We start from the raw sequence: 26019 nt of genomic DNA on the forward strand, positions 1-26019 counted from the left end.
GTACTGGGGTTCCCCCACAGCTTACTGGGCAGCAGAGTAGCATGCAGGACAGCTCACAAGAGCCTGCCTGGGCTACAGGAATGAAAGCCATGCTTGAAACTGTGACTACACAGTTAACTGCTACTGCAGCACAGACCCAGAGAGTACAAAGGGAGCTGGCTATCCTCTCTGCCAGAGTGGATGTAATCACTCCCAACCCTGGGGATACTCGCAAGAGAAGGGCCCCCTCTCAAACCCCTGATTCTGGGGCTGATGATGGGGATGACGATGATGATGTGGATGATGCAGACGCAGGTGATGAGGAGCCTGATGCTTCACAGTCACTGTTGCGGGGCACAGAGCCATTAATTATGGCAATCAGGGAGGTGTTGGACCTTCCCTTAGCTGAATCCACAGCAGGGGATGCCTTTTTTGATACTCAGAAAAAGCAACAGGTAGTTTTCCCTGAGCAGTCTGACCTGGAAAGTACATTCAAGTCAGTGTGGAATAACCCAGAACTGAGGTTTAAAGTGGCAAAAAAGTTTAAATCCACGTTCCCCTTTGATCCTGAGGGACGTAAGGTGTGGGAGGAGCCACCAGAGGTTGATTCTTCTGTGTCTCGCTTAGCCAAAAAGATGGTACTCCCAGTACCAGGGTCGTCTTCACTAAAAGATACCACGGACAGAAAGGTTGAAAACACCTTGAAGTCCATTTTTACTGCTAGTGGCGCGTGTCAGCGTCCCGAATTAGCAAGTTGCTATATGGCAAAGTCTATATACACGTGGGCCTCCCAGATCCAGGAAGGTCTTCTGGGCGATATGACAGTAGCACAGGTGTCTGAGAAATTACACCATATTCAGGACACTGCTAAAGTTCTGTGTGAAGCGCAGAAAGAGTTAGGAGCCATTAACGGCCGTAACTCAGCCATGGCGGTGTCAGGGCGCAGATCCCTCTGGCTCCGGCAGTGGGTAGCTGACGCTGACTCCAAACGGAGTGTAGAAAACCTCCCCTTCACAGGTGGCAGGTTATTTGAGAGTGATTGGACGAGTTAATCTCTAAAGCCACGGCGGGAAAGTCCACTTTCCAACCATCAACTCCACAGGCGCCGAAGCGCCCCTTTCAAGCTCACTCCCAGCAGTCCTTTCGGGCAAGTAAATTCCGCCCTAAAGCCAGGGGTGGTTCAAATGCTGCAAGAGGCTCCCGTGGTAAATTCAGGAAGCCTTCTGCTTCGGCCACCGCAGAGCGGCCATCCGGGGCAGCTGCAGGTAAACCCGCAGCATGACGGTGGGGCTCCACCATTAGCTCCGGCAGAGGTGGGAGCCAGACTGGCGTTCTTCGGCCAGGTTTGGGAAGCCTCGTGCCTCAATTCTTGGGTGCAGGCTCTTATTACGCACGGCTACAAGCTGGAGTTTGCAGCACAGCCACCTCAGAGGTTCTTCAAATCAGGCCTCCCAGCGTCCCCAGAGGACCAAGTGGTGTTGCAGCAAGCAATCCAAAAGCTGGTACAGGCCAAGGTGATAACCCGGGTCCCTCCCCTAGAGAGGGGGCAGGGTTATTACTCGAACCTATTTGTAGTTCCAAAACCGGACGGGTCAGTACGCCCGATTCTGAACTTAAAATCCCTAAATCCCTTCTTGAAAGTAACCAAATTCAAGATGGAGTCCTTGCGGGCCGTGATAGCGGCACTGGAGGAGGGGGAGTTCTTGGCGTCCTTAGATGTGAAGGACGCCTACCTTCACATCCCCATATGGCCCCCTCATCAGAAATACCTGAGGTTTGCGCTGCTAAACGAGCACTATCAGTTTCGCGCACTGCCTTTCGGCTTGTCCTCAGCCCCGCGCATATTCACCAAGGTGATGGCGGAGATGATGGTGGTTTTAAGGAAAAAGGGTATCTGTGTGATACCATACTTGGACGACCTGCTGGTAAAGGCGCGGTCGCCACAGGAATTACAGACAGCCTTACAAGTTACCATACGGACCCTGTCGGGTCATGGTTGGCTCCTGAACCTAGCAAAGTCCTCTCTGATCCCTTCACAGAGACTCCAGTTCCTGGGGATGGTGATGGACACGGCTCTCATGAGAGTGTCCCTGCCACAGGACAAGGTGTTGGACATCCAGCAGCTGGTCACAGACTTGCTGAGAACCCCCCAGGTGACGGTGCACCAGTGCATTGTCCTATTGGGAAAGATGGTCGCCTCTTTCGAGGCTCTCCAATTCGGGAGGTTTCACAGCAGGATTTTCCAGCTCGACCTCCTGGGAAAGTGGTCCGGTTCACACCTCCAAATGCACCGGCGGATTGTGTTGTCATCTCGGACCAGACTGTCACTACAGTGGTGGCTCCACACGCCCAACCTGCTGGCAGGGCGTCGGATTGGCATCCAGGATTGGGTCTTAGTCACCACGGATGCAAGCCTCACGGGATGGGGGGCAGTGACCATGGGTCAGTCCTTTCAGGGCAAGTGGACCCTATGGGAAACACGCCTCCATATCAACAACCTGGAGTTATGTGCTGTGTATTACGCACTTCTGAAGGCGACCCCTCTCCTCAGCGGCCAGGCGGTCCGCATCCAATCAGACAATGCCACTACTGTGGCATTCCTGAACAGACAGGGCGGGACCAAAAGCAGGCCCTGTATGAGGGAAGCATCGAAGATCCTGTCCTGGGCAGAGAGTCACTGCCAGGCGCTCTCGGCCATATTCATACCCGGGGTGGACAACTGGGAAGCAGATTTCCTCAGTCGCCATGAGCTCCACCCCGGGGAATGGAGTCTACACCACCAGGTATTCAGTTCTCTGGTGGCCCGGTGGGGGACCCCACTGGTAGACTTGATGGCATCAAGGAACAACTGGAAAGTATCCAGGTACTTCTCGAGGGCAAGAGACCCTCAGGCAGAAGGAGTGGACGCCCTCTCAATACCGTGGACGTTCAACAGCCTGGTGTATGTTTTCCCACCGATTCCCCTAGTGGCTCGGGTGATAAGGAAGATAAGAAAAGACGGAACCGAGGTGATTCTGGTGGCTCCAGACTGGCCACGAAGAACGTGGTACCCGGAGCTTCTAAGTCTACAAAGGGACTCGTGGCGCCTACCCCTGCAAAGAGATCTACTCATGCAAGGACCGTGTGTCTTCCAGGCCTTGGAACAGCTGCGTTTGACGGCCTGGAAGTTGAACGGCAGATCCTGACTCAGAAGGGGTTTCACACTTCGGTCATCAGAACTATGACAAGTGCAAGAAAACCGGTAACGGCTGCACATTACCACCATATCTGGAAAAGATATGTGGGTTGGTGTGAACAGGAAAAGTTTACTCCTTCAAAGTTCAAACTGGAAAGGTTTCTTAGCTTTCTACAAGCAGGTCTGGAGCTGGGCCTACGTCTAGGCTCTTTGAAAGTGCAGGTATCTGCATTATCTGTTTTTTTCCAGAGGAAACTGGCTAATATACCTGAAGTGCAGACATTTCTGCAAGGAGTGTTGCATATACAGCCTCCTTTTGTGGCCCCTACTCCACCGTGGGACTTGGATGTCGTTCTGTAGTTCCTTAAATCCTCCTGGTTTGAGCCCTTGGAGGAAATTGACCTGAAATATCTAACTTGGAAGACAGTGGTCTTACTAGCCCTAGCTTCGGCTAGGAGGGTCTCGGAGCTAGGGGCATTGACTTGCAAGAGTCCATATTTGATATTCTTTGAAGACAGGGCAGAATTACGCACTAACCCGCGCTTTGTACCCAAAGTGGTGTCTGCGTTCCATGTGAACCAGCCAATTGTGGTTCCTGCTGGTGGGCCTCATTCTGAGGTGCCAACGTCTTTGGACGTGGTAAGGATTCTCCGTGTCTACATCAGGAGAACAGCGAGGATTCGCAAAACTGATGGACTTTTTGTCCTCTATGACGCCCAAAAGATTGGGCATCCTGCTTCCAAGCAGTCTATTGCACGATGGATATGTGCAACCATTAAACAGGCTTATGTGGTAGCAAAGCTGCCTATGCCTGTTGGGGTGAAAGCTCACTCTACTCGTTCTGTGGGGACATCCTGGGCGGCTGCCCGAGGAGTTTCGGCCTTACAATTGTGTAGAGCAGCCACATGGTCTGGCCAACACACTTTTGTCAAATTCTACAAGTTTGACGCTCTGGCCACTGAAGATACTCAGTTTGGGCAAGCGGTGCTGCGGCAATAGGTTCCGCACAATCCCGCCCGTTCTGATATCTTTGGTATATCCCCATCGTTAAGAACGACTCCCTGTATCCCATAAGAATGATAGAGAAAATAGGATTTCTCGAAGTTCTTATGGGATACAGGGCGCCCGCCTCTGTGCGGAGGTTTGCCTTGCTCACTTTGTGAGATGTGGACCAATACTGGGTCCTTCTGCTACCCTTTTTGTTCCTGGCGGACATAAGGGTGTAGGTTACCTAGGTAACTTACTGTTACATAGTGTACCTTAAAGGTTCACGAGTGTAAATTGTCACTTAGGTGATAATTCCTATACATTGTTCCAGTGGGAACACAGTTCAAAAAAGTTGTCATGTTGACATATTCTTAGGCCTTAGACTTCCCAGGTTCTGGGGTTGCTAATGTGGTCTGTTATGTTGAATGTTGGGTGTGCTGGATGAATCTCACCACGGTAAATATACACATATTCCTCTCATATTGTTCTTCTCCTTCGGCACAGTTCACTTAACTGAAGCTAGAGGGAGGGGAGCAGAGGGGAGGAGCCAGTACACCCTGTATAAAGTTTTATATGTGCCTGTCTCCTTCGGATAAGCTCTTTTCCCCATCGTTAAGAACGACTCCCTGTATCCCATAAGAACTTCGAGAAAAGGATTTACCGGTAGGTATTAAAATCCTATTTTTTTTTTTATTATTATTATTATTAGTATTATTATTTTTTTTTTTTTTTTTTTTTTATTGTGTAATGCATTGCAAAACAAATATATCAAAGACATTGCATAGCTTACAAAGTGATTTTACAAATTTTTCAATTGAACTGTAAACATTTCCTTAATCATGTGGTTTAACAATATTCAAAATTTCGTCCGTACGCTACTCCATTAAAAAGGCAATATATAAGTACCCAATAAGTCTCCTGTGGTTTATTATTTTTTTGTATGCATGGAGGCTTCTTCCCCTTCAAGCCATCTAGGTGATAGTAAAAGCGTAGTGACCCCTCTCTCCCAACCAAGGACAATTCAATGGTTTCCACTCATCTAAACCACTACTATTGGGGGATCTCCAAGCAGCCTCCTCGTCTCGTACCACTCCGTATGTTGTAAGGTGTTTTGGATTCTCACTTGAAAGTCCGCTGGTAGGGTCACAATGTAACTTTCCCAGGTTTCAAAGAATTTTGCTGTACGTTTTTCCTTATCTAGGGTTGTCTCCAACCAATCCATCTGAAAGATGTGGTGGAGTTTAGTTTTGAAGAGGGCCATCGAAGGAGACTGCGTGGACACCCAACCATGCAAAATTGTTTTACAAGCGGCTGCCTGCACAGCCAGCACCAGTTTTCTACATCCCCTCGTCACTTTCTGTTCAGGAGGAATGATTCCAAATATAGCCCACTCTGCATTAAAGGGAATGTAGTTTATTAAATTATCTAATGCGAATTTCCTCACTTGTAGCCAGAAACCTCTTGTTATTGGGCACGACCAGAGGCAGTGTAATAACCCTGCCTCCAACTCACCACATCGAGGGCAGGATCCATTTGATGGCATCCCCGCTAAGAGCTGTCTGTGCGGTGAAAAATAAGCTCTATGAAAAAGGTTTAAAAATTGCTCCTGGTATTGGGCGGCAGGCATCATACGGCAGGAGCTTACCAGGGCTTTTAGCAATACTTCACATGATAAATCAGGGAAATCCTTCAGCCATAACTTCACGCCTGACCTTGTATCGTCATGTACTATAAGTGGTCTAAGGTAATTGTAGTGCAAAGATATGGCTTTTTCAATTACAGGACTAGCTCTCAGTACACCATCTAGGTCGTTATACCAATCTTTGTCTGAAAGGTGTTTGATTGTTATTTTAGCATAGTGGCTCATTTAAAAGTAGGCGAGGGGAAATTTAGTCAGTATTGGGAATTTCTGGCAGGCTTGATGAAAGGTTAGTACTTTATTTAGGGAGGGGTCACAGATGTCTTTCAGGCTTGAGATCCCCTCTCTGACAAATAGGGTGAATGGGAAGGCAGCCTCCCCATGCTGGAAGTCTCCATTGCCCACGAATGTTAGGAATAGCGAGTGGTGTGAATTCAAATATTTTGCATGTCTCAGTTTATGCCATAATTTGTAGGTAGTCCACAACAATGGATTGTCCTTGATGTATTGTGGGATCTCCGCTTCAAATTTGTGCAGAAAGCTTATTAAATTGCCGTCTGGTAGAAATTGCTTTTCAATAATCGTATTAGCGTAGGTTTCTCCGTTGTGCAACCAGTCGCGCAGGTAGCGCAGCAAGGTCGCCTAATTATATGATTGAACATTGGGGAAATTTATGCCCCCATTGATCTTTGGCTGTTGCAATTTTATTAATGCTATACGGGGTTTTTTCCCCTTCCATATAAAGTTCCTGAACAGAGTGTTTATTTTTTTGACATCTGAATTGTTTATCAGAATAGGGAGAGATTGTAAAATGTATAAAAGTCGTGGGAATGTTGTCATTTTGATTAAGTTGGCTCTTCCCAAGTATGACAGGGGTAGTGTCTTCCATTTATCCAATTCTGCGGCAGTGATTTTGTGACACCCCAGAATCGGGAAGTGCCCCTTGTTCCAGCCTGGGAGCACCCCTTTTGTACAAACCCCGATATTGCCCCACGAATGTACACATAAAGGTTGCTAGGCAACCGACTCACCGGGCCTTCCGAGGCACAGCAAAAGAGAGAAGGCCTGTGATTGGTGGCGCAGGGTAGGCAGCCCCTGTGTGACCTGCAGCAACACCCCTACATTCATCCCCCTGTCGGATTGGAGGAGAGACAGAGCGCGAAAAGAGAGGAGGCGGCGCGCAGCCCTGTGACGAGGAGGGGAGAAAAAGAAAGCGCGTACAGACAGCCGCGCCAGCGCGGAGGAGACCCGGCACCCCCAGCGTGGTGAGAGTAAGCCGGAGCGAGCCCAGCCTGAGAGAGATCGTGTGGCTGCAGACGGGGCGAGAAGCGCTCGGCTCTAAAGAAAGGAAGCACCCGGCGGTGACTGACAGCACAGCCGCCTGAGAGACCCGGCGGCATAAGTAACCGGCAGCAACAGACAGCCGCGTCACCGCAGCAGCGCCTCCAGCATCCAGAGGGAGAGAGCCGCGAGAGACAGATCCGGCCGCACAGCGGGGAAGACGCCAGCCGCAGGAGCCAGCAGCACCTAGACTGGACGGCAGCCTGCAACCCCGCCGTGGAGGGTGAAGAGGAAGAGACGCCCAGCTGCTGCAGACACTCCAGAAGCACAGCAGTGGACCCAAGACGGCAGGCGCCGCACCTGAACTGTAAGTGTTGCCCAGCAACTCCTACCCTGGGACATCCTCACTAACCGGCCCCTTAATAAACTCAGCAGCTGCAGCCCCATAACCACCACAGGCCTAAGCACAGCCCTGCTGTGAGTCCTTCCCCTGCACTGTCCACCAAGGGACTCAGGGATATTGCCCCTTACAGCCCAGAGCACAGCCTGTGTAGAGAAAGACAGCTTGGGAGCCCTGGATATAGCCCCTTTTTGAGGACCAGGACATCCTTATTTGCCAGCCCTAGGGAATTCTAGAAATACAAGCGCCCCAGCTGCACAGTTCGGGACACTCTCTGCCTATCACAGACACCCACAGCCCCTGCGCTATGAAAGGGAGATCTTCATGAGACAAAGTGCAGCCATGTCCTCCAAAGGAAACAACAGCGCCATCTTGTGGCGTAACCTTGGTAGTGTTACTACCTTTGATCTATAAGGAAGAGTACAGTTTTCCCTTTTTATTCGGGACATTGCCCCACCAAACGTTTACCCTTTTCTAATGAGGAGGACTGTTATCCTAACGCAGTGACTACAGGAGGCCTCCAGCGAACTCTAAATACCTATGCATAGGTCTGTCTTTGAGACACTGTTTAAAATAGGAACTGGGTACCCAGTAGAATAGTATCGTTTACCGTAAAGAGATATTGTGTGATGTTAACTCGCATTGTGAAGCTGATAGTTTAATAATCCTGTGTAAGTTATTGTGATTGCTAATTACCTTACATTGCTACAAAGTGATAACCGTGATTGATATTAGAATTGTGTATACCAAAAAGTTATTATAGTCGGTTATAGAACGAGACGGTGCATAAATGTATTCAGACGTGCTTTATTTTATTATTGTGACCTTATTGTATTACGGTGCACCCCTTTCAGTGTAATCTATGTCCTAGCTAGCCCTGCCTGCTACCCGACCTCAAGTATCCTATTTAATCTTAAATAAATTCCGTTGCACCGTTTGCTTGGTCTGGTTCTTGTCCAGTGACCGTTACGAAGAGACGAAGACGGGAATTACAGAGTGCAAGGTAAAGGGGTTCCTGGCCTGGTCATTCCGGTTTATCACATCAAATCTTGGCGTCCGCGAACAGGATCGGAAACATGTCGGAACCCGGCACTCCGCCACCGTCCCCCCGCAGACGTCTTCCGCTACTACCAGAGGACAGAGAACCGCCGAAGACAGCGGCGGCGCAGATCACAATGCCTTACTACTTCGGGGCCACATGGCTACTCACGTACTCAGGAGACACGCGGACGAAAGGCACAAGCACTTTTAAGGCATTCAAGGACCGCATGAATTCGACGTTCACCCTATACCAACTGAACGAACAGCAAAGCAAAGAAATATTGCTGGCGCAACTGAGAGGGTCCGCCCTGAGAGAAGTCAAATCATGGGCAGAAGGAGACAAGGAGACGGCGGACAAGATATTGAAAAAACTGGCAAAAATCTTCGATGCCAAAACCGTGCCAGTGCTGAAGAGCAGGTTATATGCCAGGAAGCAGAAACAGGGAGAATCACTGCGTGATTTCGCACTGGCATTACACGAGGCCATGAAGGCAGTACAAGCCGCAGACCCAAGAGAAGTACAACTAGCGGATGAAATGCTGATAGACCTCTTCGTAGAAGGGGCAAGAGAAGAGACCACCCGCGCCCAACTCCGAATGATAAAGCGGCAAGAACAAGGCTGCACATTTGAGGAACTCAAGGAATCGGCACTACAAGTGTTGGAAAAAGTCCAGAATGAGGAGCCAGAAGAAGGAGCTATGGCGGAAGAAGAAGAGACGGAGGATCACTGGGAAGCCAGACGCCAGGGACCTGGTAGTGTAAAGAAGAGAACAGTACTTCAAGAGGCGCAATCGCCAGCAGGCCCAGACCCACTGTCCGCCATTAACAGCAAGCTCACAGAACTGGCCCTAAACATCGCCAGAATGGGGCAAAGGCTGGAGCAGAGCGAAGCCAGACATAATGAGTGGCGCCCGCAAAGAGAGAGAGGAAGCCGACCACGTTGGAGCACGTCCAGAGAATCGGGAGGAGGCTCAATCGATCAGTTCGACGAAGAGGTTATGCCGATATGCCGAAGATGCCAACAGAGCGGACATATTGAAAGAAATTGTCATCAGAATACTTTAAACGAGGAGACCCCGAGGAGGAGGACCGATCCTCGGGAAGAGACCCACTACTAGGTCCGCAGAAACAAAACTGGTGGCCCTGCTCCATACAAGATCCATCTATCAGTCCGCCAGAGCTTGTGCAAAGTCACACCACGGCGAAAAGACCACGTAACACCGAGGATCGACGAGTCGGAACAAGAAGAGTGACCGGCCAGGTATCATGGTTAAGTGTAGCACGTGGCTATGGCTTCATAAGGGCAGATAACAGGAAGACCGTATACGTACACTACTCCGGCATCCAGAAGACCCCTAGGAACAAATACTTCCGAAGCCTAGAAAAAGGAGAATGGGTCGAATTCGGAGTGACCAATGGAAGAAGAGGCGTCAAGGCAATTAACGTCACAGGCCCCGGTGGTGCTGCAGTAAGAGGCAGCAGATATGCAACAAGCCACAGTCAATATCGACGCTGCATGAACCCCCACTACGATCCATGCAGTCACCAGCCACATAGTCAGCACAACCTGAAGAGGAGAGGACCACAAGATGTTTATGGCGAGATCGATCGGCCCATCAGTAATCATCCCCGGCCTGACCAGATGCCACGATCACCAGAATTTAAAGGCTCAATGAGAAAGGGATGGCTGGAGAACAACGAGAGAACAGACATATGGAGTCAGAGTGAGGCAGTGCAACAGTGCCATGAAAATGCCATTAGACCGCAGGGCCTTCCAGAAGCCCAGCAGAAAGAAGTGAGGCCAGGAACTGAACACAAGTACACTCCAAGAATGGTAGATACAGGTGGCCGGACAGCAACTCTACAGCAGACAGATACCAGTGCTGCCGAACGCAAGAGATGCCTCGAAGTCGTGGCCCACATGACCATGGCAAAGGAACTGGAGCCATTGGAACCCGAAAGCCCAAAGGCAACTGTGCCACCGCCCGAAGGAAAGGTCACTACGGAAATCACCCACACAGCTGAAAAGGCCGAAACCCGTCCCATGGAAGAGAGAACTGGTACGGACCAAGCGTACACGACAATTACAGGAGAAGAATTTGTGTGCATGATACAACAGGCCATCAACAGGTCCAGAAAGAGTGGAAAGGGGGCACCACGTGCCCATTGCCGACCGCATGCTGTGATCTAAGGTGCAGTCGAAAGACCGCTCCGAAAGTTAGAAGATCTGAGCGATACACGAAAGGGGTGTTACCAGCCGATATAGAATGTAAATAATATTTGAATGCAAATTCTTCACCACTTGTAAATATGTGATGCTGTATTTTGGCCCATTTCTGCAAGGACATTTAGGGCCTTACCTTCAGATTTGAGACTCCATTCAGGAGTTTTGCTAGTTCGTAAATTGATGCCCGGGGACTGGCATCCTTCGAGCAGGGGGACATGTGACACCCCAGAATCGGGAAGTGCCCCTTGTTCCAGCCTGGGAGCACCCCTTTTGTACAAACCCCGATATTGCCCCACGAATGTACACATAAAGGTTGCTAGGCAACCGACTCACCGGGCCTTCCGAGGCACAGCAAAAGAGAGAAGGCCTGTGATTGGTGGCGCAGGGTAGGCAGCCCCTGTGTGACCTGCAGCAACACCCCTACATTCATCCCCCTGTCGGATTGGAGGAGAGACAGAGCGCGAAAAGAGAGGAGGCGGCGCGCAGCCCTGTGACGAGGAGGGGAGAAAAAGAAAGCGCGTACAGACAGCCGCGCCAGCGCGGAGGAGACCCGGCACCCCCAGCGTGGTGAGAGTAAGCCGGAGCGAGCCCAGCCTGAGAGAGATCGTGTGGCTGCAGACGGGGCGAGAAGCGCTCGGCTCTAAAGAAAGGAAGCACCCGGCGGTGACTGACAGCACAGCCGCCTGAGAGACCCGGCGGCATAAGTAACCGGCAGCAACAGACAGCCGCGTCACCGCAGCAGCGCCTCCAGCATCCAGAGGGAGAGAGCCGCGAGAGACAGATCCGGCCGCACAGCGGGGAAGACGCCAGCCGCAGGAGCCAGCAGCACCTAGACTGGACGGCAGCCTGCAACCCCGCCGTGGAGGGTGAAGAGGAAGAGACGCCCAGCTGCTGCAGACACTCCAGAAGCACAGCAGTGGACCCAAGACGGCAGGCGCCGCACCTGAACTGTAAGTGTTGCCCAGCAACTCCTACCCTGGGACATCCTCACTAACCGGCCCCTTAATAAACTCAGCAGCTGCAGCCCCATAACCACCACAGGCCTAAGCACAGCCCTGCTGTGAGTCCTTCCCCTGCACTGTCCACCAAGGGACTCAGGGATATTGCCCCTTACAGCCCAGAGCACAGCCTGTGTAGAGAAAGACAGCTTGGGAGCCCTGGATATAGCCCCTTTTTGAGGACCAGGACATCCTTATTTGCCAGCCCTAGGGAATTCTAGAAATACAAGCGCCCCAGCTGCACAGTTCGGGACACTCTCTGCCTATCACAGACACCCACAGCCCCTGCGCTATGAAAGGGAGATCTTCATGAGACAAAGTGCAGCCATGTCCTCCAAAGGAAACAACAGCGCCATCTTGTGGCGTAACCTTGGTAGTGTTACTACCTTTGATCTATAAGGAAGAGTACAGTTTTCCCTTTTTATTCGGGACATTGCCCCACCAAACCTTTACCCTTTTCTAATGAGGAGGACTGTTATCCTAACGCAGTGACTACAGGAGGCCTCCAGCGAACTCTAAATACCTATGCATAGGTCTGTCTTTGAGACACTGTTTAAAATAGGAACTGGGTACCCAGTAGAATAGTATCGTTTACCGTAAAGAGATATTGTGTGATGTTAACTCGCATTGTGAAGCTGATAGTTTAATAATCCTGTGTAAATTATTGTGATTGCTAATTACCTTACATTGCTACAAAGTGATAACCGTGATTGATATTAGAATTGTGTATACCAAAAAGTTATTATAGTCGGTTATAGAACGAGACGGTGCATAAATGTATTCAGACGTGCTTTATTTTATTATTGTGACCTTATTGTATTACGGTGCACCCCTTTCAGTGTAATCTATGTCCTAGGTAGCCCTGCCTGCTACCCGACCTCAAGTATCCTATTTAATCTTAAATAAATTCCGTTGCACCGTTTGCTTGGTCTGGTTCTTGTCCAGTGACCGTTACGAAGAGACGAAGACGGGAATTACAGAGTGCAAGGTAAAGGGGTTCCTGGCCTGGTCATTCCGGTTTATCACAATTTTAATGGCCTCTGTGACATTGATTCTATAAAGGTCTGCTGGGTTTTTTGGGAGTTTAACCCCAAGGTATGTTATGTACGAAGTTGCCCATTTTAGGGGTAGGTGGGTGCTCCACCTAGGGTGTGATATTCCAGGGGATAAGTACATACCTATTGATTTTGCCAAATTAGTCTCAAAACCTGATATAATCCCATAATTTTTTAGCAATTTTAAAATATTTTGTAGGGTTTCTCTGGGATTAGTAATATATATCATCAAATCATCTGCGAAAGCAGAGACCCTGACCTCTTCATTCCCTATCTCGATGCCTTTAAATGTTGCGGTTGATTGTAGCATTCTCAAAAGGGGGTCTATAGACAAATTAAAGAGGAGGGGAGATAGGGGACACCCCTGTCGTGTGCCTCTGAGCATCTGTACCGGTGCACTCTTCATCCCGTTTACCAATAAGGTCGTTATTGGGCTTTGGTAAAAATATTGAATTAGGTTTGTGAATTCCTCATTAAAGCCTCTAGTCTCCAGAATCTGGAATAAGTGCGGCCAGGCCACCGTATCAAATGCCCTCTGTGTGTCTAAACTCAGTAGCATATGCTCAGAGTTTTTGGATTGCACCGCTGCTATTGTTGCTGCGATGGCCGTTCGAATGGCCTTGACCGAATGGCGTCCCCGCACAAAGCCCAGCTGGTGAGATGTCAATAAATCAGGTTTAGTATTATTATTTATATACATTTGGTCTATCTATAATACTTTAACTGACCCGGCATATACTGGGTCACCTAAGTGTCCATCTCCGTGCTTTGCTCCGCCCCTCTGGAAACCCCCTTCTGAAAATCCTGCATTTGCCCCGATGCTCTTTTCTAAACATCATGAGGTGCTACCATGCTGAGACTTGTAGTTCCACAAAAAAAAAGATAAAATGCAGATGGCCTACTAAACACTACTAATCATGGGGGGCGTGGCCACGGCGGCGAGGACGTAGGCAGCAGGTCTCTGTGCTCCCCGGTCCTACATCCTGAAATTACACTCCTGAGCCCCTTCCTAGGCTGCCGCTACCCCTCACCTGCCGTGACATCGAGCCCTGGGCTGCTGGCGACCGTCCCCTACCACTCTCCCGGCGGGCGGGTGTCGCTGGGCGGCCGCGCGGTGGACTGCGGCCTGCTTCCGGGGGGCGCTGTGTGGAGCCTGACCCCTGAACCCGCTCCTGCGGCATTTCCAGTGGCCGGCGCCTTGTCACGCGGCTGAAACACCGGGGGACTCCCGGCGACGCGCGGCGGAGCTGAAGTACACTCCCCTGCTGCCTCTCCCTGGGGGGTTCGGAGCCTGGCGAGGTGGGTGAGTCGGCTGAGCTTGGGGTCACGCCTGCAGCCCTGTGCTGGCTCTGCTCCCCTGGCTGCGCCAGAGCCCGGCAGCCAAATTTAAATAGACCCTGCTAGACTGCCTGGAGGTCGGGGGTGACGGGGGTCCTCTCTCCCCCCCCCCTCACTATCGGCCCTAAGCTTTTGCTAAGCTGCCTGGGATATTGGGTCTCCCCCTCCTTGCTGCTGGTCATTGACTGCGGTGGTGCTCCCTGCAAGGACTACTTATTGCAGAGTACCCTGGCATCCCCTGCCTGTCATTGTGGCTCCCTGTCCTCCACAATAAAAATAAATAAATAATTAAGCAAAGCAGTAAATAACAGTTAAAGCAAAATGAGGAAGGCACAGCAGGCTGCTGCTGCTAAACTGGAAAAATATGCCCGTGGCTCCGCAACTCAGACTTCTTCGGCCTCGCCGGAACCTGTGCAGCCCCAGCAGGGTACCTCCTCCTCAGATAATGCCTCTGAGACTCCCTCACCCCCTCCTATCTCACTACAACAAGTTTTGGAGGCCATTGCTGGCACTGAAAAACGGCTTACTGACCAGATAGGCCAGGTGCAGAGTGATTTATCATTACTGCGCCACGATGTGCAGCGAATCCGAGAGCGTGTGGGTGAAGTTGAGACCCGTGTCTCCACCATTGAGGACTCTTTTGGCCCGCTCAAGGACAACGTGTCTACACTGAATGGCCAAGTAGCGACCATACAGAATAAACTTCTGGATATGGAGGGGCGTCTACGCAGGAATAATATCCGTTTTGTTGGGCTGCCGGAGAGGGAGGAGGGTGCTGCTCCAGAGGCCTTCTTGGAGGCCTGGCTGACGGAGACTTACGGCAGAGACTCTTTTTCCCCTCACTTTGCTGTGGAGCGGGCCCACAGGGTCCCGTCTCGCCCCTTGCCCCCTGGTGCACAACCCCGCACGTTCATTGCTAAGCTGTTACACTACAAAGACAGGGACGCTATTTTGCAGCTGGGTCGCACTAAAGGTCCGCTGATGAGGAATGGTGTGCGGATATCTGCCTTCCCGGACTTTGCAGCGGAGGTGCAGAAGGATAGGGCGCAGTTTGCGCCAATTAAGCGGAGACTCCGTGAACTGGAGTTAAATTATGCTATGCTGTTTCCCTCCAGGCTTAGAGTGGTGGCGAACGGGGAGACAAAGTTCTTCTCCAATCCCAGGGAGGCTGCTGCATGGCTAGACCGCTATGCCCCTGCGGTCAGGCAGATGGCTCCGGAGTGACTGTCCCGGGTTTAAATCTTGACGAAGTGTTTGCGGCATATATCCGTGGACGCTGTGCCTGGAAGTCACGGCTGCAACATGTGGGCTCTGATACGGGACAATGCTACTGGATCTCCGGAGCATAAATCCTATTTTTTTCTGGGGGGGGGGGGGGGGGGGGAGAGATAGAGAGTGGTTATATTTCTGTGGGGTGTTTTTTTCATAATCAGTGTTTTTGCCTTTCCTTTTCAATATCTATGACCTATGTTTTTTGATCGCTACATATATGATGATTTGAATAACTGTCTACGCAAATTGATTACATATGTCACGCTTGGGTTGTCGGGGGGGGGGGAGGGGTTGTGGGAAGGGAGGTACGTAACTCCTAGCTAATTGGGACTGGGGAGCCCCCTTGCTTTGGTGGCTGGTACATAGATTGCTTCCAACTTTTGGGACCGACTTGCTGTTTGTTAGTGTTGTTAGGTTCTCTATAGGGAAGTGGGAGGGTTAGTATAACCCTGCCCTTCTAGTTTAGTTCTTGTTTGGGGACAAAGTGTACCGTGGTTGGGATGGTATGCGGGGTGGATGGGCGGGGATGTTTGTTTGTTTGCTTTATTATGTTTTTGTTTTTGTTTTCTGGATGTGCTGATATACGTACTATAGTCTCTGCTGCTGACGAATTAGAGTATTGTATGTGCGCTGCCTGCTGGGCGTTATATGCCTGGTTAATATGCTGGCTATGCTGTTGCTCCGAGTTACTGTCATTTGAACTGCAAAATGTCTCACCTCACATGTTTAACGTGGAATGTCCGCGGATTGAATGACAGGATTAAGCGCTCTCTGGTGTTTAAACTACTGCGGCAATATAAGTCAGATGTGGTCTGCCTTGTGGAGACGCATCTGGAGGGTAACAGGCTTCTCTCGCTTCGTAAGCCATGGATAGGATGGGCATATCATGCCTCCCATACCACTCACTCCCGGGGAGTATCCGTCTTAATCAAGAAGTCTGTGCCCTTTGTGTTGGAATCTGTGACCTCTGACCCATACGGCCGATATGTCTTTATTGCTTGTAAACTGCACTCTAGGCCATTCCTTATACTAGCCATGTATGTCCCCCCTCCCTTCTCCTACGAAACTCTGAAGAAGGCTGCGGCCTTCATAGCCCTATCCCCTGACACCCCTGTTATTTGCCTCGGGGACTTTAATAATGTGATGGACTATTCCCTTGATAGGTGGAGGGAGAACCAGGGACCTGACACAGTGTCTGGCCCTACGGTATTTGCTTCCTTTGTTAATAATTTAGGTCTTGTGGATGCCTGGCGATTAGCACATCCTCAAGACAGGCAATTCTCATGTTTTTCCAAATCCCATAACTCCTTCTCTAGGATAGATCTAGCACTGGTTTCCCCCTCCCTGTTCCCAAAGATACAGGATGTCCACTATGAATCCAGAGGGGTGTCAGATCACTCCCCGTTGTCTCTGCGAGTTGATATGGAGTGCCAGCGGGGTCAGGTTTTTTGGAAGCTGCACCCGGCGTGGCTATTGCAAATGGGGGCGGGCTTGGAACTAGAAGCCTCGTGGGAGGGTTACTTTAGGGAAAATGTGGGCTCTGCCTCAGTGGCTGTGGTGTGGGATGCTTTCAAGGCTTTTATGCGGGGCACTTTGATAAAACGCGTGGCGGCCTTGAAGGCTTTTAGTAGAAATGAGGAGGAAGAATTGGAGGCTGAGTGCCGCTCCTTGGAATCCCGGTACTTGCTGGATGGCTCGGAGGACTCTAGGGCACGCTGGCTTGCTGCCCAGTCTCACTGGCTACAGCATCAATCTGATCGCAACATGCGCAGACAGTTATTTAATTCCCATAAATATTTTTTACACTCTGACCGACCAGGTAGCTTCCTTGCACATTTAGTCCATGCAGATAGACCCAGGACGACAGTTATGGAACTATTAGATACTGGAGGTAACATAGTGGTTACTACCCCGGACATAGCGACCGTTTTTATGTCATTCTACATGACCCTGTATGAATCCAGGCTAACCTGTACACAGGCGGCCCTGCAGACCTTTGTGCAATCTGCCCGCTTACCGCAGCTGACCTCGGAGGCCCGAGATTTTTTAGATGCACCAATTACATTGGAGGAGGTGGAGGGGGCCCTCAACGCCTCTCCGGGAGGCAAGGCGCCCGGCAATGATGGCATCCCAATTGAGCTATACAAAAAACACAGCAAGGTTCTTGCACCTAGATTACTTACTCTTTTCCATCAATTGTTTGAGGAGGGTGTCTTTCCCTCTTCGATGTCTGAGGCCATCATTGTCGTGCTGCCCAAACCTGGTAAGGATCCTAGACTTCCAGACTCCTATAGGCCAATCTCCCTGATCCCTACTGACGCTAAAATACTGGCTAAGGTCCTGGCAAACCGACTAAGCTCTGTTATTACTTCCATTATACACCCTGACCAAACGGGCTTTATGCCAGGTATGTCGACAGCTATCAATCTTAGGCGGGTGTATACTCATCTCCAGGCTTCTCACTCAGAGGGGGGCGATTCAGTCCTAGTTTCATTAGATGCCGCTAAGGCGTTCGATTCGGTGGAGTGGCCCTTTTTGTGGGAGGTCTTGAGGAGTATGGGTTTCGGCCCATCTTTTGTTAAGTGGGTACAATTGTTGTATTACCAACCCAGAGCTAGAATTGCAGTAAATGGGTTTGTTTCCCCTTCCTTTCCCTTGGCTAGAGGCACGAGACAGGGCTGTCCCCTATCCCCTACACTATTTGCCCTTGCTATTGAACCATTGGCATGCTTGATACGCAACCACCCAGGAATTGTGGGATTGACACTAGACACAAGGACAGATACCATAGCACTATATGCTGATGATGTCCTTCTTTTTTTAAAAGACTATAGAGCTGCGATGCCCATAGTCCTGTCTACTTTTACTGAATTTGGTACCTATTCAGGCCTTTCTATTAATTGGGGCAAGTCGGCTATTATGCCACTGAGGGATGCTTCCCTGTCATGCCCAGTAATCCCTCTCCCTCTATGCTGGGTCCCCCAATTTAAATATTTAGGTATTATTATTACTAGCAATTCCTCAAATTTTATACCTCTCAACCTTGCTCCAATTTTAATGTTTATCAAGGATAAATCTGGCCCCTGGACTAGGCTACCCCTTACAGTTACAGGGAGGGTCAATTTGATAAAGATGGTGGTCCTGCCAAAGCTCCTTTATGTCCTTCAGCAGTCCCCCGTGTATATACCGGTTGCCTTTTTTAGAAAGCTGAACAGTATGTTGAGTTCACTAATATGGGCCAATAAACGTCCCAGGATTAAATTAGACACACTTACTAGGCCTAGAGTTGCTGGTGGCTTGGCTTTACCACACTTTCGGTTTTATTACTGCGCTGCACAGCTCGCACATCTTAGGCGATGGGTCCAGGATACCAATGTGGACGCGCTACATGCTGCATTTGTCAGACACTGTGTCCCTGGATGTACTCCGATACAATTGCTATTGGGGGCCAAACTACCTCCTCATAGTCCCCCTATATTGACTCAGGCGGTTAAAATATGGCAGGTAGCCCAGACCCTTGTTGGCTTTTCAGATATTGATCCGGAGACATCCCTCTGGCACTCTACTCTTTTGTCTGAATTGCGAACCATTACAGGGAAGCGATTATGGGCCTCCAAGGGAGTTATAGCGCTGGGTCAACTGTATTTGAATGGGGAGCTAAAATCTTTTCAACAACTAAAAGAGGAGTTCAACCTGCCACAACACTATTTCTTTCGGTACTTACAATTAAGGCACGCCTTGCAGGTACAATTTAAAGACTCCCCTCCCGCCCTATCTACTTCCCCCATTAGGTCCTTTATGATTACTCTCAGCGACCGAAAAACAGTCTCTCTAACCTATTCCCTACTGCTGTTTAATCATCATTTAGATCCCCTTACTGAACTCAAGGATCAATGGGTGCGTGACCTGGGCCCCATGGACGACTATGACTGGATAGCCGCTAGGGAATTACCTAAACTTGCTACTACTAGTATTAGATTTCAGCAAATACAATTATTTATTTTACACCGAACATATCTGACGCCGGTGCGACTGGCTAGATTTGGGGCTCGCTCTTCCTCTACATGTCCCAGGTGCTTGTCCGGGGTGGGTACTTTCTGGCATCTGTTATGGGAATGCCCGCTGGTTGGGGAATTTTGGCTTAGGGTGCATCAAGCTTTAGTCTCAACGGGCATTGCCTCCGTATTATTAACACCAAAGTTGTGTGTGTTGGGAGCTGCCGAGGAGGGGGCTCTGCTTCGAGCGGAACTACTGTATGTTATCAATGTATGTGCTTTGGCCAAGGTCATTATTGCCCGCTCATGGATGGCCACCAGCGGCCCTGAATTCTCTGCCTTCCGTGCTCTTGTAAACTCCACCATTGCCCATGAGCGATATGTTTATATGAGTAGGCAAGCCAGTGCTAAATTTGACAAAATATGGTCGAAATGGATGGACTCCCCGTACCATACATAGGAGGCCATCGGCTAACGGAGTAGAGGGCCTAGCATTTGAGGGCCGGGCGGACGCGCAGTAAGGCAGCAATGTGTAAGATAACATGCTGAACAGCGCGAGAGGAATTGGCGTAAGAAGGCATCCAGCTAGTTACCATACGTTATGTTAAATGGGTTGATGTTAATGCTTGGGTATGTTTTAAAATATTTTTTTATTATATATTTTTTTTTTTTTTTTTTTTTTTCTTCTTAGTTTAAGTTTAGTTTATAGGGGGGGGGGCGAAAATCATAATAGAGGTTTTCATGTATGTACACGTGCAGATACTCTTGCATAGATCACACAATAATGCGAGGATATTTGATGGCTGTGATTGTACCTACATGTTCGTCAAATGTGAAGAATTACATCTTCAATAATTGTGCAATGTAAATGACCACGATGTACCACGTTTATTTTTTCTTAATAAAAACCAACTTTATTCAAACACTACTAATCATAAATATAATAAGCTCCAAAATACTGTATAACAGAGCAAAGTTGATGTGCTTAGCATAATTTGAACAAACAGGAGTCCACTAACCACAACCAGATGATAACTTGTCACCTGGTTGCTGTTGGCGGGGATGTATATTTGGACAAAATTCTGCTAAGCAGCACCTGAAATATACTCTATTATAATGTAGGGATGGCCATCGCCACATCCCCCATCGATGGTTGCCATCGATAGCTTTTAAAGAATCTATGACTATAAACCGTTTCTACCACCTACCATCGATGGTTCCTGCTATCGATTCGAAGTGCATGTGCAGAGCAACGGGATGGGCAGCCGCGTCGCTGAGGGCGGCCTGCTCGGCCGGGATTTGCACGCATGCGCAGAAGAAACTTTAACTAGCCATCCATCCAGTTTAAGGTTCTTCTGCGCATGTGCGCACCTGCTAGTGGGGCGGGGCCGCCCGTAGCGACACCACTGAATGCAGCAACGCGGAGCACGCACCCCCAACCTTACCATCGCAAGCCATCCATCGATGGCATAAAACTATTCGACCCTCCACTATCGATGCCCAAAACATCAAACAATATGTCCCAACTATCGATGTTTTGGGAACAGCGATAGTCGATGGCCATTCCTATTATGATGCAGTGGGAGGACTTGTATTAACAGAAAGGCTTGGCATTAGTGAAAGGGTATAACATTTCTCCCACCTCCGCCCACATACTGTACATTAAAAGAGGTCATTGAGATCTTTCCAGGAATAAAACAATACCAACATAATGCAGTACATAGCTATTGTGGGAGAAAACTTGCCAATGACTTGACGATAAGAACAAACATTTTTCTGACAAAAATAATAAAGCTGTTCCTATGTTTGCATTAGGGCTTTATGCTGTTTTAAGATAGATTCCAGGAATACCTGTCCGCTGAGTTGTTGCGTATAAGCACAGTATGTATTCTTATGGCGTTTCCTGGTGCACTACAACACAATCATGTCATGTTTACTTACCTCAATTATTATACTGGTAATTGCAGTGTGTTGCTGCTGGAATGGGGAAAAACTGTCCCTATTGGGAAGGGGGCCAGATTCAACTGAAAAAGGCACACAACTGGGGAAAACCATGCTGCACTGCAGGTGGGGCAGATGTAACATGTGCAGAGAGAGTTACATTTGGGTGGGTTATATTTCCTCTGTGCAGGATAAGTACTGGCTGCTTTATTATTACACTGCAAGTTAAATTTCCGGTTTGATCACACATAATTTAAATCTCTCTGCGCCTGCTACATCTGCCCCACCTGCAACCTGGTTTTGCCAAGTTGATTTTTTCTTTGCTAACAAAGCCGATGCTACTATCAGATGCATCAACAAAACTTACATCTCACTTGCTAGGTGCTTACTGCCTATTAGAGTATGGTCTCGGGTGTATGAACCAGTTAGGCATCACAGCCATGATATTGCTATAACACACCGCTAAAGCTGCGAATATATTACAACAATTTCAGGCCCGAATGCACGATTTCGACGGCTTGTACGATGCACTGTGTGTTTTTTGTGCGCATTGTGAGGTGTTTTCGTACGATTAAGATCCGATGCGCGGACCAGAAGTTCGTAAGATGGATGTTACGTGCTGCACACATGATCTGAAGATGCTGCTAACTAACGAACAGTATTTGCAGATCTTATGCGAAAAGACACACACAAGATCTATCGTGTGTCTGGGAAGCTGCCGGGGAGTTCAAGGGAAATCATGACATGAACTGGATCGGAAGCTGATCGTTCTGATGTATGGCCAGTTTAAGACGTACACACACAGTTGACGGGTGTGGTATATTTCCCCGACAGTCGGGATTCCGGCAGTCATTAGTCAGACGTCGGAATCCCGACTGCACAGCGTGGTGAGCGCAATGAAGCCCCTTGCGGGCTCGCTGCGCTCGCCACGCTGCGCTCGCCACGCTGCGCTCGCCACGCTGCGGGCACGGTGGCAAGCTGCGCTTGCCACCTATTTTATTCTCCCTCTATGGGGTTCGTGGACCCCCACGAGGGAGAAGTCGGGATTCCGACGTCGGAGTAATGACTGTCGGAATCCCGACTGGCGGGGAGCAGTCAGGCACCCCAGTTGACTACCCTCCTGCATTCTGCAGGAGAATCCCTGAAATAGCAGCAATCTCCCTCTCTCCCTCATTGGTCTAGCAATCTTCCTTATTTCACCTGGCCCACATTACACGGTTACATTTTGGAGAAAAAAGGAATGAGAGCTAGATACATTTACATTGAATAATCTGCACTATTTCCCAGCACTTTAGCAACTATAGTAGCTCTTACTAACTGCTTTTGGATATAAGTAATTGTAAAAGATTCCCCTCAGATGTAGCAGTACACAGCCACGCTTCTAGGTGCCACGTTCACAATCTCTTTTCACAATATCTCCATATACGGAATTAGACATGCCCTTTAAGTGAAGCATGACACTACACTACCAACTATAATCTCCCTGAAACTAGTTTTCAAAAGTAGGCAAGTATGCGTACACATTCAGAGATGTCGATGTTGTATGCTACGGAGTGTTTTTGAAACTGTGTGTGTGTGACGTTGGTCTTCCGATGAAGGTAGTAGTAAGAACTTTTCTGCAAAGTGACTGAAAGTCAGGGAGCATTTGTGGGATGTAATGGGGGAGTGGTGAATCACACCTTACGTAAAAAGTGTCCCCCGGCTATGGCATGACACAGCGGGTTGTTGGAGCCCACGGCTGGTTACAAAATACAAAAAAAAGTTTTTTTGACCCCCCCATATTTTTGGAACCAGGTCCGGCCCAATGAACCCGGGGCTGGTAATACTCAGGAAGGGGAACTCCAAGCCATGTTTTTTTTATTTTAGCTTTTACACACTGGTCTGTGCATGGTTCTGTCAAATTCATCTGTCAGAACCTGGTCTGCTTGTGTTGCAATTTTTGGTAATGTTTTTACAAAATCGCATCCTATTAAATTTGCGAGTTTTATACTTTTTAATGGGAAACCATCTGGTTTCGAAATGAAGTGTATTGAAAAAACGACAGTTCAGAATGTGCGATTTTTACAACAAAATGTTGTATGATTTTTCACCGCAATTTGCATCCTATTAAGTTGGCAATTTCGGAAAACGTGCGAATTCGGACGTTTTTTGACAACAACAAAAAATCGCAAAAGTCGGGATATCTCATCCCATTAAACGTCACCTAATGTTTCTACTTTTACAGGGCATATGGAGACATTGGGGCTGGAAGTAATGAGAGGGTGTGCAGCATTCTACACATGACAATGGCCACATCCACGCAGCACTGGGTCACAGCTAATCCACTGCCTACCCCTACTATAAGCCCTGCAATATAGTCCCTGGCCCTTGTGTCCCATAGCCTGTCCCGTCTCTGTCGCTGATTGGGCATGAGAAAAGAATGAAGCGGAGGACCCCAATCTGGGGTGTGGATTAGTTCACAGACAATGTCTAGGTGGACAATCAATTGTTCGAAACCAAAAGGTGGACAGGCACTAGGTCGATATTGACAAAAGGTGGACACGTGAAAAGTATGACATGAGTTTTCCAGGGTTGTTTTGTTAACACCTGAGCACGGGGACCCGCGATTGGTGTAGCTATTTGATCGCCATGACTCAGGTGCAATCGCAGTCCATGTGGATGGTTAAACATGAAAAAGTGGATCTTTTGTTAGTCTCGACCTATTGCATGTCCACCTTTTGAAGGTCTACCTAGACCAGTGATGGCTAACCTTGACACTCCAGCTGTTGTTGAACTACACATCCTGGCATGCCCTGCAACAGTTTTACTATTTGGACATGCTTAAACTGATGCAGGGCATGCTGGGATGTGTAGTTCAACAACAGCTGGAGTGTCAAGGCTAGCCATCACTGACCTAGACACTGTCTGTGATCCAGCATGGCCACCACTATTCCTATTGCACTGGTAGCTACAGCTAATGATTATTCTGATTACCATGCACGAGTGCTGGTATATAATGTGGAACCTTCAGGCACTTCCTTAGGTAGCACAATCTGTGTACACATATAAAGCTGTACTCAATTATCACACTTATCCTGTAGCCCAATTACTGCATTAGAGGATTCACTTCAATTTTACAGTGGGACAAGATTGGGCACCTAAGGCACGTATGCCTCATCGCGATGCACCCATCCCTACAGGTACACATAATAAAACATGGTGACTACAGAACACAGCTGCGGGGCCTACCATTCATCCACACGTACCTTCTAACGGTGCTCCTGGTCTGTAGTAGCAGTGAAAAAAAAAGATATTATTTGAAGCCATATTATAAAAGTGCTATAACCCTGGTGCAAGCAGCAATCTGATGCTTTATACCCAGACTAAGGTCCCGCAGGGGAAACAATTGGGGACAGGACAAAGCTTTCAGCACAACACATCTCTTAACGTTTTACTGGAAAACACTGTAACAACATTTCATTTGCAGTCACACACAAATATAGACATGCCGCATATCATTTTAGTCAGCAGAAGCTGCTGTTTTATTCTATATGCAACTGAGATGCATTGGAATGTAAACAGGTGCACAGAGATGCTCTGCGCTACCAACGTACGCTATGTTGACTAGAACAGCTATTTGATGAGCAAGGAGGCTAGATGTACTGTATGTGGACATATCTGTAGCTTAAGTGATAATTAGTATGAAGGGAGCATGGCTTTAGAGATTTGGTTTATTTCAGAATCAGCTTTGTTATACTAGGAATTATATTGTGATTGCTGTGCAACAGCCAGCTAGGTAACAAGTAAACAGTGATTAAAATGATATGCGGCATGTCTATATATATGGAGTGATCAGACCGCCACTCATCCCTGATGTATAATGGTGACCTGGGTGTCCAGGAGGATGATAATTTGGTGTAACCAGTTTCATGCAAGCAGCGGCACTCGTCATTGCCGCAGCCAGGTAGGTAACAAGTAAACAGAGACAGTACAGATATACCATATATATGACGTGGGACATATATGGCTGAGCTGCACAGCTCCTAGGCAGCCATCAGCGGCACTATCTTGGTCATAGCTAATTCCATGGCAGCAGGGCCTAACAGGCCATTTTTCTTGTCAGCATGTTATCTGACTGAGTCCTGAGAAGTTGAGACGTAGCCAGCGTGTCCAGGGGCCTTAAAGAAACGGCTGTGGGGTGAGCCAGTGGGAGCAGAGAGAGGGGGTGCGGAGCTAGGCCTTCAGCCCAGCGCCGCTACCTTCGAGGCAGGAGCCTTACCCCCTCCCCTGCTGTGGAGGTCGCAACCAGGGATTCTGCAGGCTGGAATGCTCCAAGGGACGCTGCTCTGGAGGTTGCGGCCAAGGATCCTGTAGGCCGGCATGCTCTCCCCACTGGGATCACAGTCAGTCTCCAGGCCGGCGGGGCGTCGCATCTGTGGCCGGAACTCGCTGGCTGGGTTGCTCCCTCTGCCAGGGGTCTTCGGTTGGCAGATCCTCCAGGCCGGGGGATTTGATGGTCAATTCGCCGCATCTTCCGCTGGGGGCTATGGCTGAGGATTTTTCCAGGGATTTAGAAGCCACTTACTTATAGATCAATTCATAACACATATGGAGAGAAATCTAAAGAATCACGTCTTTTTCACATTGCTTTTCCAACATAATGCACTTTCGGAAATGCGTACAAGATAGCTGATATTAGGGTCAGAGAGGAC

The 26019-nt window shown here is 48.9% G+C and overlaps 1 protein-coding gene across 1 annotated transcript in view; it reads left to right on the plus strand.

The window, feature by feature from the left end:
• The window catches only part of LOC146046373 (synaptotagmin-2-like), a 55962-nt gene that overhangs the window by 14129 nt on the left and 15814 nt on the right, over positions 1-26019 (plus strand). The window lies entirely within an intron of this gene.

This window comes from Crinia signifera, chromosome 11 (genome assembly GCF_055691185.1).
Source record: "Crinia signifera chromosome 11, ASM5569118v1, whole genome shotgun sequence".
Classification (NCBI taxonomy): domain Eukaryota; kingdom Metazoa; phylum Chordata; class Amphibia; order Anura; family Myobatrachidae; genus Crinia; species Crinia signifera.